Below are 14,292 nucleotides of genomic sequence, written 5' to 3' on the forward strand. Positions count from 1 at the left end.
ATTCCGCTGATGAAGGCTGCCAGGAAGGCAGCCTTGTTTCTTTGGGAGCAGCTGGCTTGTCTGAATTGCTTGTGCTGTACAGTAGCCTTGCAATTACGATGTATGGGCCAATGCGCTTTCTTCTTACAAAATCATCTCCACGTTCATCTGCCTTGTCATTAAGTTTTATGGTGGAAGTTGAACGCCTAATGAAACTGCAGATTAGAACTGCTTTATGGCCTCTAAGAAAATCGCATTACCATGGAGTAGCTGTGAAAAGATGTGAATGACAGATGTAAGTGTACAGTGTTATTATAAATGGGAGAGAGAAATTAGCTCCAAGAGCAACAAAACTGGTATCATTTTTCACCATTTCCTCCTCCACTTGATCTTCCACCCTTCCATCCTTTGTTCATTCATTCATTCATCCATAGACAGATTGTTGCTATTTAGTCACTCAATGGACATGAGTTTGGGTAACCTCCAGGAGCTGGTGATGGACAGGAAGGCCTGGCATGCTGTGGTTCATGAGGTCACAAAGAGTCAGATACGACTGAGCGACTGAACTGAACTGAAATTGTGACCGACTCTTTGCGACCCCATGGATTGTAGTCCTCCAGGCTCCTCTGTCCATGCAATTTCCCAGCCAGGAACACTGGCGCAGGTTGCTATTTCCTTCTCCAGGGGATCTTCCTGAGCCAGGAATCCAGCCCACATCTCCAACATTGGGAGGTGGATTCTTTACCACTGAGCTACTCAGGAAGCCTTCACTTTATTGTAGCTATACTATAAAAGACAATATCTTGTGCTAAGATTGCGGACTTTCCATCTCCCATATCCCCACCCCCATTGTGTCTTTTTAAATGGAGTCAACATCATTCATCAAATAACAAATATTTATTGTTCTATAAAGGCACCATGCTGCAAGATTGGGGTCTAAAAATAGTACATGGTTCCATTTCTCATTGTGTTTAGATAGAGTGGAAAAGACACACAGTAAAGTAAGTTCTTACAATGCAACATAAATGCTGGAGGATAACACGCCTGAGGTCCAGGGGAGTTGAGAAGGGAAGGGAAGGGGTCACAAATCATGGAAAAGGCCAAGTCAGTTTGGAGATAAGAATAGAAGCACAGAAACAGCAGATAGAGAAAAATGATCCCCCTGTGCTCAAGTAGTGTCCAACTCTTTGCGACGCCATGGACTGTAGCCCGCCAGGCTTCTCTGTCCATGGAATTTGCCAGGCAAGAGTACTGGAGTGGGTTGCCATTTCCTACTCCAGGGTATCTTCCCAACCCAGGGATGGAACCTGCATCTCCTGCATTGGCAGGCAGATTCTTTACCACTAGCATTACCTGGGAAACCTGGTCCCCCGCCCCGAGAAAATAGGAACTCCTCCACCAACCTAAAAGCACAGAATCCATTGGAGTCAACAGTGAGTCCAGAGCAGCTCCAGCTCTGTTGGAGGAGGTAACAGAAGATGAGGCTGGGAGAGAACAGGGTTTAACCCTCAGGGTCCTGCGTGCTGTTAAAGAGTTCAGACTTTGTCTGAGGTCTCCTCTGCCTTCTAAGGAATAGTACCCATCCAGAGGAAGAGGAATCTGCGACATGATCTTTTTCTGTTTTTTTTTTTTTTAATTGAAATGATGGTTTTCGATGGGGAAGGGGATGCACAGCTTGGGATGGAACCTGGATATTCTGAATTCCAGGAGGTCAACACCTGGCTTAACACAGTTCCTGTGCTGGCCCCCACTTCTAAGGGAAGCATCTTCTGTTTCAAGGCCGAAGGGACTTGACTCAGTGAGACTACATGAAGAGAAAAATCATCCCGGACAAGGACACTCACAGGACATGTTGCTACAGACTTCACCCCCTGGATCAGTCTCTAGAGCAATGGGGCGGAGCTGTCTGCCAGGCAGGAAGTTTGGAGCATACTTGCAGAGGCCACGTGAGGACGGACACAGCTGTGAACACTTGTATTGCCAGCAAAGCAGTGACAGAGCCAATGCTCTTCCTGACGCTGAGAATGATCCCTGATTGCTTGAGGAACAGAGACGTTGATATTTTAGGCCCTTGGCCTTTGAGGAATTATCCTGTGCTTTGCTAGGTTATTCTTGGGGAAAGCTAAGCTTGCATCCTAGGAGCTGAATATGCCCCTCACTTAGAAGGACGGGAAGGGGGTGGGGGTGGGGTGCGTAGATCGGGTCCAGGGACTTGTTCTGGAGAGTAGCTCCTTGGATTTTTAGGTCTTTCTTTCTCCTCCCTCCTTCCCCCACCTTTATCTTTTGTAGCATCAAAACTAGGGGGAAGGAAGAGGTGAGAAAGAAGAAAAGTGTATTCCTTATTAGGATAAGCTTCAATAAAGTGAGTCAGATTTTTTTTAAATTATTTTGAAGTGGGGGAAAATTTTTTACAATGTTGTGTTGGTTTCTGCCATACAACAATGTAAATTAGCCATAATTATACATAGCCCCTCCTTCTTGAGGGGCTTCCTAGGTAGCTCTGATGGGCAAGAATATGCCTGCAATGCAAGAGACCTGGGGTTGATCCCTAGGTTGGGAAGATGCCCTGGAGAAGGGAATGACAATGCATTCCAATATTCTTGCCTGGAGAAGCCCATGGACAGAGGAGTCTGGTGGGCTACAGTCCACAGGGTTGCAAAGAGTTGGACACAACTGAGCAATTAAGCACACCTTCCTCCTGTCCCCCCTTCCCACTCCTCCAGGTCATTGCAGAGCACCAGGCTGGGCTCCCTGTGCTCTACAGCAACTTCTCTCCAGCTATCTGTTTTACACATGGTAGAAGGCACTTCTATCAGAGAAGGCACTGGCGACCCACTCCAGTACTCTTGCCTGGAAAATCCCATGGATGGAGGAGCCTGGTGAGCTGCAGTCCATGGGGTCGCTAAGAGTCGGACACGACTGAGCGACTTCACTTTTACTTTTCACTTTCATGCACTGGAGAAGGAAATGGCAACCCACTCCAGTGTTCTTGTCTGGAGAATCCCAGGGACGGGGGAGCCTGGTGGGCTGCCGTCTATGGGGTTGCACAGAGTCGGACATGACTGACATGACTTAGCAGCAGCAGCAGCAGCAGCAGTGTATCTACGTCAATGCTATTTTCTCCATTAGTTCCATTTCCTCTGTCCCCACTGTATCCACAAGTCCATCTCCATATCTGAGCCTCCATTCCCTCCCTGCAAATGGGTTCATTGGTATTACTTTTCTATCCATATATATGTGTTAATATATGATATTTGTTTTTCTCTTTCTGACTTAGTTCACTGTCTATAACAAGGCTCTAGGTTCATCCACTTCATTAGAACTAAGGGAGTCGGATTTTTTGGAACCTAACTTCATTCTGGATTGTGCTCTGTGCTTTGAACAGTAAAGAGTAGAACCCCCTGTTTCCATGTGCTGTTTGCGTCTCCTTGGGGTTTGAGAGACAATGGGATCAACACTCACACAGCTGTCCAGGTCTGCAAAGCTGGTCTGAGACAGAAGCCCCAGTTATTTCCAGGCCCCTAAGAAAATTAGAGAGCTGGGCGCCTGATGTCTATTCATAGAGTCCTTCCAAACATTAAGTTCTACATCCACTTTCATTAGAATATTTTCCCATGTTATGTTCTAGCCCTTCTCCCCTTGAGTGCTCAGAGATTTCTGGCATCACTTCAGCATGCTCGTTTATTAGTTTTCTCCTAACATCAGTGATATTAGTCAGGCAAACAGTCATGGATGCATCCAGAATAGTTAAACGAGAGCTGCTGTGCTGTTTCTTCACCCACCTGGGTTCTCCTCTGGTCCCCTCCACGTCTGCCCCATTTCAGTTTGAAGATCTTTGCCCTTCACAGTGTTTCCATAAGGAGAGAAACAAAATAAGAGAGACTTCTGTTTCCCCTCACGGGCTCCAAACCTCTGGCCTATCCCCGGCAGTAGGCTGTAAGCCACCTAGAAGTGGACAAGGAAAGGGACCTTCTTGTCTGGGGTCCGACACTGTACCTGGGGCATCCTGTGTGCTTGGTAAATGTTCTCTAAACAGAACCAGGTCTCTCTCTCCCCACGTGGCAAACACATCCCAGGTGACCCCCCAGTACATCACATCCTTGTAGAATCCTGTCTCCTGAGAGTCAGTGGGAACCGTGCCCACTTCTAACCAATAGAATATGTGAGAAATGATGGGGTGCTGCTCATGTGATGTGTTCCCTCCTGTGGCAAAACATAAGGGACTTTTCAGATGTAATTAAGGTCCCTTATCAGTTGACTTTGAGTTCATCAAAAGAAAGATTAGCCAGGAAGGGTGTGACCTAATCCATGGAGTCCTTTATGAGAAGGTTTATAAGACGGTCTTCCTTAAGCTCAGACTCTCTCTCTCTCTCCTTCCTCTCTCTCTCTCTCCTTCCTCTCTCTCTCTCTCCCCTTACCCTCTCTCTCTTTTTCTCTCACTGGCCCTGAACAAGCAAGTAATCACGGGGTCCACAGCTGCAAGCAGACTCTGCCAACAACCGTATGAGTTTCAAACAGAACCCCAGCCTCACATGAGATCACAACCCAGACAATATGTTGATTGCAGCTTTGTGAGACCCTGAGTGCAAGACCCAGCTAGGCTGTGCCAAGACCCTAACCCATGGAAACTGAGATAATAAATAAGGGTTCGAAGTACATTTCTATGTAATCGTAGAAAACAAATACAATGAACACAAATAAAATTGCCCTTTGTGGTTGTCACTGGACTTCTTTGCAAACTTTAACTGTTTTGCTACAGATTCTTCCTGACATAATTTTGGAAAGTTCTGTCTTGGGTTATTTTGCTTCCCTTTTCCTATTATACATATAATTTTAAAAACTGTGTTCCTTGGGGAACTCCCTGGCTTCACCAGGCCAGGTAGATTCTTTAGGACCTGGGGCTTTCTTCCTTGTTGAAGTAAAAAACAGTGACACAAGCAGAATTTCATTTCTGAAAGATGACTCTCTTCAGCTCTCTTCTCCCTCAGGAATTTTGTGGCATAAATTCAAGGAGCCTTTGAAACTTTGAAAAACCTATCACATAGGGTTGTTGTGAAGGCAAACCAAAATATAGAGCATCAGAATGACTGCTATCACTTTGCTGAGTTTCACATTTTATAAAGCTCCTTTGAAAATAGAATTAGAGCCTCTAAATGATCCCATGAGGTGGGAAGATTAAGTATCCTGGGGCTATTTCTGAAGAAGTCTTTGATTTATAGATGAAAAAATAGAACCCTTATGGCTTAAGGATGATTTCCAAGGCAGCATAGCTTAGCGACTAAAGAATCAGTTCAGTTCAGTTCAGTTCAGTCGCTCAGTCTTGTCCGACTCTTTGCGACCCCATGAATCGCAGCACACCAGGCCTCCCTGTCCATCACCAACTCCCGGAGTTTACCCAAACTCATATGCATCGAGTTGGTGATGCCATCCAGCCATCTCATCTTCTGTCGTCCCCTTCTCCTCCTGCCCCCAATCCCTCCCAGTGTCAGAGTCTTTTCCAATGAGTCAGCTCTTCGCATGAGATGGCCAAAGTATTGGAGTTTCAGCCTCAGCATCAGTCCTTCCAATGAACACCCAGGACTGGTCTCCTTTAGGATGGAATGGTTGGATCTCCTTGCAGTCCAAGGGACTTGCAAGGGTCTTCTCCAGCACCACAGTTCAAAAGCATTAATTCTTCAGCGCTCAGCTATCTTCACAGTCCAACTTTCAAATCCATACATGACCACTGGAAAAACCATAGCCTTGACTAGATGGACCTTTGTTGGCAAAGTAATGTCTCTGCTTTTGAATATGCTATCTATGTTGGTCATAACTTTCCTTCCAAGGAGTAAGCGTCTTTTAATTTCATGAATAGCAGCTAGTAACTGAGGTTGATGAACCCAAGAGAGCCAACCCCAAATATCATCTTCTTTACACTCCCTTCCAGACTCTAGCAACTGATTCTTATACGTGTGTTCAGTTGCTCAGTCATGTCCAATTTTTTTGCAACCCCATGGATGGTAGCCCACCAGGCTTCTCCTCTGCTCATGGAATTTTCCAGGCAAGAATACTGGAGTGGCTTGCCATTTCCTTCTCCAGGGGATCTTCTCAACCCAGGAATCTAACCTGAGTCTCCTGGGGCTCATGCATTGCAGGTGGCTTCTTTACCACTAAGCCACCTGGGAAGCCCTCTTATACTACACACTCAAAGTGGACCCTTCTGATCACCAGCCTGGTGTGCTTGGTGTTGCAGAATCTGAAACATCACTTCAGACCCCAGGGATCCCTGGGAGGTGAAATCAGCAATGTGCATTCTACCAAATTGCCTCTTCTCACCTCCTAAAGATGGAGCCTCACTGCTCTAAGATAATGGCTATGTTTCCTCAGGTTTTCATCTTTTTAAAAAATTTATTTATTTATTATTATTATTGCTTGTGCTGGTCTTTTTCTCTAGTTGCAGAGCGCGGAGGCTACTCTGCACTGTAGTGCATGGGCTTCTCATTGCAGTGACTTCTCTTGTTTGGAGCACAGGCTACAATAGTTGTGGTACACGGGCTTAGTGGCCCTGTCGCATGTAGGACCTTCCCAGATCAGGGATCTAACCCATGTCCCCTTCCTTGGCAGGCAGATTCTTAACCACTGGACCACAGGGCAGTCCTCAAGTTTCCATCTTCTCTTTCTCCTTCTCAAGTCAGTTCCTTCTTGGGATCAAAAGTATGCCCCAAATCATCACGTCTTAGTGGTCTCCTTCACCTGTTGGGAGATGCGACCGTCAGCAAGCCGGGCCAGTGACAAAGTCATCTATGACTGTGAAAGCCTTAGCAGATGTCTGGTGATGGAGGTTGCCTAACTCTACTATTACCTGAAAACAATGCAGAAATTCATATCAGAACAGGAACTCCCTTTCTTCTTCTTGGTTTGGAACATGGTGATGAAATAAAGAATTTTCTTCCATGAAGGACTTAGAGAAAGGTGAGCTGGTGGGAGGTGGATGCCAAAGCATGCAAGCATCTCTTAAACTTTGCCCTGTAAGGATGACTAGACCACACTGGGATAAGGGAAGACGTTCATCAGTTTGGTTTAATGATGAGTCAACGAATCTAGAGTCAAAGGCATGGCTTTACGGGTCAGCTGATATTTATCATATATTTATTTTATGTTCCTTCCTGCCTGCAGCCTTATTTTTTCCATCTTTAACATATGGAAAACTGGAATTTGCCCAATCTACCTAATGGGAGTGCTGTGAGGAAAAACTAAAGTAAAATGAAATAATGTGGATCCTATGTAAAAAAAAAAAAAAAAGTGGAATACCATCCACATGTGACAGGGACATGTCTATTTTTCCAGGGCTGTACAGGGGAAACTGACAGAGCTGAGACATAAAAAAGGTGCATTTTTTTCGGTTTCTGGGTTGACTGATTGAAAATATGTAACTCTGGAAGTGTGAAAATATTACTCAGGGAGATTCTTTGTGTGTGGCTAGCCCTGGAGATGGAGAAGGCAATGGCAACCCACTCCAGTACTCTTGGCTGGAAAATCCCATGGATGGAGGAGCCTGGTGGGCTGCAATCCATGGGATCGCTAAGAGTCGGACATGACTGAGTGACTTCGCTTTCACTTTTCACTTTCATGCATTGGAGAAGGAAATGGCAACCCACTCGAGTGTTCTTGCCTGGAGAATCCCAGGGAAGGCAGAGCCTGGTGGGCTGCCGTCTATGGGGTCTCACAAAGTCGGACACGACTGAAGTGACTTAGCAGCAGCAGCAGCAGCAGCCCTGGAGAATGAAATCCTAAGAGAATATTTTACAGTCCAGAGACAAGTGCATGGAAAAAATGGTCACAGGAGCCCAGAGCTGCTCTGCCCTTGAGTAAGAGTGTGGCTTTGGGAGGACAGAGGGAGTGCAGTGTTCATGGCCTTGGGAAGAAAGCTCAGGGAAGGGTGGAGCAAGGGAATGCTAGGGAATGGGATGGCACTGGGAGCTTGTGCATCCCTTCACCCATCCACTCACCCAGCCACTCATTATTCACTCAGCAAACACTGATTGAACAGTTACCATGTGCCAGGGATTGAGTGAGCTGCTGGGAATAGAAAGATGAAAATATGGTTTCTAGCCTCAAGGAAGTTTCTACTGTAAGGAGACAGATTCATTTCACATGTGTAGTATAGAGCATGGGAGGTGCTGGAGTAGAAATACACAGACAGCTATCAGGGCATGGAGGAGGGTCCTTTAACTCAGTTTGGGAAACCAAGAATGTTTCTCAGAGGAAGTGATACTTAGGAGGAATCGTGAAGGACAGGTAAGAATTACCTAGGGAAGGAAGCAGGTAAAAGTGAACTAGGAAGGAGGCACAAAGAATAAAAGTGTAACACGGAATGAGAGATAAAAGGATCATTTGTGGATAATGCAAGTAAAGACAGGCATATGACCAGACAGAAGGATGTGTAAGAGAAGGTGATGATCAAACAAGCTGGAGAGATGGGTCCACGACACATCGTGAATGACCCTATATGACACGCAGAAGAGGTTAGATTTTATCCTAAAGGCACTGGGAGTCACTGAAAAAAATCTAAGTGGGATACTGTCATAATCAAATTTCTTACAAAATTAATACTTTTTTAAACTATTTTTTCATAGTTTATTTTCAAATCATACTTGGTTTGAGTTTAAATAGCTCAAAAATCAATATTATGTTCCAAGATGCTTTCATTTATTAAACAACCCAATTAAAAAAATCCAACTCACACTTTAAATTTATAATGTAGGTAAAATTAAAAACTATTATAAATATTTAATAATGCTTTATATTTTGTTTTATATTATAGTACATTACTAAAGACACATAAAAGTAGAATTATCTAATTAAAACATTTTCCCTCAGTGTATTTCTAACTATAAAAACCATAAAAACAATCAATAAAAGTTATAGAACATAATTTTTAAAAATAAAACTGACATATCCTGCTATCAACCTTATGGAAAGATGACTGGTACAAGCTCTGGAATGTTAGGAACTTTGAAAAAATAGATTTGGAATCATAAGTTGGTATATTTGAGCATGAAAATACAAATGGGCTAAGTTCTCACTATAATAGCTTCAGATTTCTGTATCAACTGCTTATATTCCCAAATATTCAATCTGGGTGGGAAAGTGAGAAAGAAAATCTGTTCTAAAAAGAAACATAATTAAATTATTTCATACTTAAAGATTCTGTCCCCTAATCAACATTTATACTACTCAGAGTGGGGAGGGCTGTGACCTAGGAGAAAATGGAAAAATGGGTTCATAGTGAAGTCAGAGGTGGAAACTCAGAGTCACACAGGACAACCTTACATCAGCCCAATCAAAACGAATACAGTAACTGCAGTTACACTTAGGCTTGGGGGACCAACTGCTTACTGAGCCTTCCCACCTTTAAAAGCACCTAGGATATAGTAGGGTCTTAATAAATTCTTAAACAGTAGATGAATGACTATCTGTTTGAGCTTATCGTAGTGCTTCTAGCTGGATTGTTTCTTTACAATATTCCTAAAGGAGCCTCAGTGACAATGATAGATGAAACAATAGGCTGGATTGTGGGATGTGCGCAGCAGAGCATCCTGTTTCTAACTGGCATTATTCAATGTCTGGCTGCCACAATCCCACAAATTCATAGGTGAATATTTGGGAAACAACTTGTGCAAAATGTTTTGAAATAGAAAGCAACCAAAGAAATGAGAAAACAGCCAAAGAAATACTCTCCAAAGAGATAGAGAAAAAATTTGCTACAAAACAAGAATGCAATAGAAAGCATTATTAGAGTTGTATTTCTAGAAGACAGATTAACATTAAAAGAATTAATCTTGAAAAGCCAAAGAGACCATTCCAGGAATTCCAGCAAGTACAGACAGTGAGAAACATCTTACTGAAGCCAAGTCGTTTTGTAATTACAATAGCTCTGTGTGTCCCTCTAGAGCCATGACTTTGGACACCTGTCCGTCTTCCCCATCAGCCACAAGACATGTCTATCATGCTGTATCCCACATGGCCAGCACTGATCTTTTGCTTTCCCTCCACCAATACCTACAGATCTTCCTATGGTCTTTCTTTCATTTGGTCACCATCAACCAGTCACCCAATCCAGAAACTCTGTAGTTAAACTCTTTTCTCCTCTTGATACTCAAAACTAGTCACCAGTCCATAAGATTCTGATTTCTAAGCAGTTTTCAAATTTATTGCTTCTTCTGTTTTCTTGTAGTCCCTGCCTCAGATGAGGTCCTTAGCAACTCTCATCTAGGGAACTGACTGCCAGAGATCCCAATTATGGGGTCTCTCTGCCTCCACAGTCTCTCCCTTCCTCATTATCTGCCACACTGCCACCAAAAATGACCTTTAAAAATGAAAGTATGTATGTATCACTGTCCAATCTTAAAATCATTCAGCAATTCTCCATCACATGAGCCTGGCATAGAAGGAGGGTGACCATCTCACCCTGTTTGTTCAGTGATGACCATTGTTCCAACATCCATTATTTATTTAGTTAGTTTTGGCTGTGCTGGGTCTTCATTGCTGCATGGGCTTTCTCTAGTTGCTGCGAGTAGGGGCTACGCTGTCATTACAGTGCTCAGGTTCTCACTGCAGTGGCTTCTCTTGTTTCAGAGCATGGGCTCTACAGTAGGTGAGCTTCAGTAGTTGCCACTCATGGGCTCAGTAGTTGTAGCTTTTTACAGCACAGGCTCAATAGTTGTGGCACACAGGCTTAGCTGCCTCCTGGCATGTGGGATCTTCCTTGATCAGGGATCAAACCTATGTTCCCTGCACTTGCAGGTGGATTCTTATCCACTGGACCACCAGGGAAGTGCCCCAGCATCATTATTAAATAACTCTTTCAAAATCAAAAGTTCCCCTATTTGAACAATACATGATTAAGCAATTTACGGATGTTCTTCATGATCTAGGCTCCACCCACTTTTTGGCTATCTGACTAGTGGATTGCTTTTCATCCTAAATCACTTGTTTCACTATGACTACCTATTCTCTGACAGCTGCTCACTCAAAGTCAGAGCTTCTTCTAACCTTCCCCACGGTCCTGTTATTATACATGGATATCTCGCATACCTTATGATAGGAGGTGGACAGAGACCAACCCAGTTATTTCTGCAACACTAGAACCTAGGAAAGGATCAGACATGCCAGTGCATCTATAGAGACAGATGGAACATTGCTTTGGCAGCAGTTGAAAACACCATATTTCCCAACATCAAATCAGTCACCAAGATCTATGTACAAAATAAATGATTAAAATATGCTTTACAAACAGCGCCTATGTTTTTAAATATTTTAACACTTACAACTAACCTGACACCTAACCTTAGAAGACTAACCTAACCTCAGAAGAAATGGAGTAGCCATCATGGTCAACAAAAGAGTCCGAAATGCAGTACTTGGATGCAATCTCAAAAACGACAGAATGATCTCTGTTCGTTTCCAAGGCAAACCATTCAATATCACAGTAATCCAAGTCTATGCCCCAACCAGTAACGCTGATGAAGCTGAAGGTGAATGGTTCTATGGAGACCTACAAGACCTTTTAGAACTAACACCCAAAAAAGATGTCCTTTTCATTAAAGGGGACTGGAATGCAAAAGTAGGAAGTCAAGAAACACCTGGAGTAACAGGCAAATTTGCCTTGGAATATGGAATGAAGCAGGGCAAAGACTAACAGAGTTTTGCCAAGAGAATGCACTGGTCATAGCAGACACCCTCTTCCAACAACACAAGAGAAGACTGTACACATGGACATCACCAGATGGTCAACACCAAAATCAGATTGATTCTATTTTTTGGCAGCCAAAGATGGAGAAGCTCTATACAGTCAGCAAAAACAAGACCAGGAGCTGACTGTGGCTCAGATCATGAACTCCTTATTGCCAAATTCAGACTTAAACTGAAGAAAGTAGGGAAAACCACTAGACCACTCAGGTATGACCTAAATCAAATCCCTTATGATTATGCAGTGGAAGTGAGAAATAGATTTAAGGGACTAGATCTGATAGAGTGCCTGATGAACTATGGATAGAGGTTCATGACATTGTACAGGAGACAGGGATCAAGACCATCCCCAAGAAAAAGAAATGCAAAAAAGAAAAATGGCTGTCTGAGGAGGCCTTACAAATAGCTGTGAAAAGAAGAGAAGCAAAAAGGAAAGATATAAGCATCTGAATGCAGAGTTCTAAAGAATAGCAAGGAGAGATAAGAAAGCCCTCCTCAGCGATCAATGCAAAGAAATAGAGGAAAACAACAGGATGGGAAAGACTAGAGATCTCATCAAGAAAAGTAGAAATACTAAAGGAACATTTCATGCAAAGATGGGCTCGATAAAGGACAGAAATGGTATGGACCTAACAGAAGCAGAAGATATTAAGAAGAGGTGGCAAGAATACACAGAAGAACTGTACAAAAAAGAGCTTCATGACCCAGATAATCATTATGGTGTGATCACTCACCGAAAGCCAGATATCCTGGAATGTGAAGCCAAGTGGGCCTTAGGAAGCATCACTATGAACAAAGCTAGTGGAGGTGATGGAATTCCAGTTGAGCTATTTCAAATCCTAAAAGATGATGCTGTGAAATGCTGCACTCAATATGCCAGCAAATTTGGAAAACTCAGCAGTGGCCACAGGACTGGAAAAGGTCAGTTTTCATTCCAATCCCAAATAAAGGCAATGCCAAAGAATGCTCAAACTACCGCACAATTACACTCATCGCACATGCTAGTAAAGTAATGCTCAAAATCCTCCAAGCAATTTTGCTTCAGCAATATGTGAACCGTGAACTTCCAGATGTTCAAGCTGGTTTTTGAAAAGACAGAGGAACCAGAGATCAAATTGCCAACATCCGCTAAATCATTGAAAAAGCAAGAGTTCCAGAAAAACATCTATCTCTGCTTTACTGACTATGCCAAAGCTTTGATTATGTGGATCACAATACACTTTGGAAAATTCTGACAGAGATGGGAATTCCAGACCACCTGACCTGCCTCTTGAGAAACCTGTATGCAGGTCAGGAAGCAACAGTTAGAACTGGACATGGAACAACAGACTGGTTCCAAATAGGAAAAGGAGTATGTCAAGGCTGTATATTGTCACCCTGCTTATTTAACTTATATGCAGAGTACATCATGAGAAATACTGGGCTGGAAGAAGCACAAGCTGGAATCAAGATTGCTGGGAGAAATATCAATAACCTCAGATATGCAGATGATACCACCCTTACGGCAGAAAGTGAAGAGGAACTCAAAAGCTTCTTGATGAAAGTGAAAGTGCAGAGTGAAAAAGTTGGCTTAAAGCTCAACATTTAGAAAACGAAGATCATGGCATCTGGTCCCATCACTTCATGGGAAATAGATGGGGAAACAGTGGAAACAGTGTCAGACTTTATTTTTTGGGCCTCCAAAATCACTGCAGATGGTGACTGCAGCCATGAAATTAAAAGACACTTACTCCTTGGAAGGAAATTATGACCAACCTAGATAGCATATTCAAAAGCAGAGACATTACTTTGCCAACAAAGGTCCGTCTAGTCAAGGCTATGGTTTTTCCAGTGGTCATGTATGGATGTGAGAGTTGGACTGTGAAGAAAGCTGAGCACTGAAGAATTGATGCTTTTGAACTGTGGTGTTGGAGAAGACTCTTGAGAATCCTTTGGACTTCAAGGAGATCCAACCATTCCATCCTAAAGGAGATCAGTCCTGGGTGTTCATTGGAAGGATTGATGCTAAAGCTGAAACTCCAGTATTTTGGCCACCTCATGCAAAGAGTTGACTCATTGGAAAAGACTCTGATGCTGGGAGGGATTGGGGGCAGGAGGAGATGGGGACGACAGAGGATGAGATGGCTGGATGGCATCACCAACTCGATGCACATGAGTTGGGTCAACTCCGGGAGTTGGTGATGGACAGGGAGGCCTGGTGTGCTGCCATTCATGGGGTTGCAAGGAGTCGGACACGACTGAGCGACTGAACTGAACTGAACCTGACATCATACGAGCTATTTTATTTATTCCTTGTTACTAGTAATAGTAAAAATAATGCCAAGAATTATTCCTTAAGATAAGTTCAGCAAATATAAGGATGTACCGGTGATCAGTTAAAAAACAATTCTTTTTGTGGACTATACATCTCTATTCAGGTCAGAGACTGTATTTTTCCTACAGTCTATAAGGTGCCTTACATGCTGTCAACACCCTTACAGAGTGTAAAATAGCAGTGATAATTCGGCTTTTATATCTGTGCTCGTTATCCAGAACAAAGGGTGTATATGGCACTAAGGCACAATGACTTCTCTCATTGAATAT

General features: G+C 43.3%; 1 long non-coding RNA gene across 5 annotated transcripts in view; it reads right to left on the reverse strand.

The window, feature by feature from the left end:
- LOC147346107 (uncharacterized) overlaps positions 1 to 14,292 on the reverse strand; it is a 321,158-nt gene that overhangs the window by 114,398 nt on the left and 192,468 nt on the right. The window contains exon 4 of one of the 5 annotated variants that reach the window (XR_015153456.1): positions 6,348 to 6,711. The exons of the other annotated variants lie outside the window; for them this stretch is intronic. This is a non-coding gene — a long non-coding RNA (uncharacterized LOC147346107). Of the gene's footprint in view, positions 1 to 6,347; positions 6,712 to 14,292 lie in introns of those variants that run through there. 5 annotated transcript variants of the gene reach the window in all.

The sequence above is a fragment of the Bos grunniens genome, chromosome 24, assembly GCF_055505025.1.
Source record: "Bos grunniens cultivar Pamir isolate PY7600 chromosome 24, Bosgru_T2T1.0, whole genome shotgun sequence".
In the NCBI taxonomy this organism is placed as follows: Eukaryota; Metazoa; Chordata; class Mammalia; order Artiodactyla; family Bovidae; genus Bos; species Bos grunniens.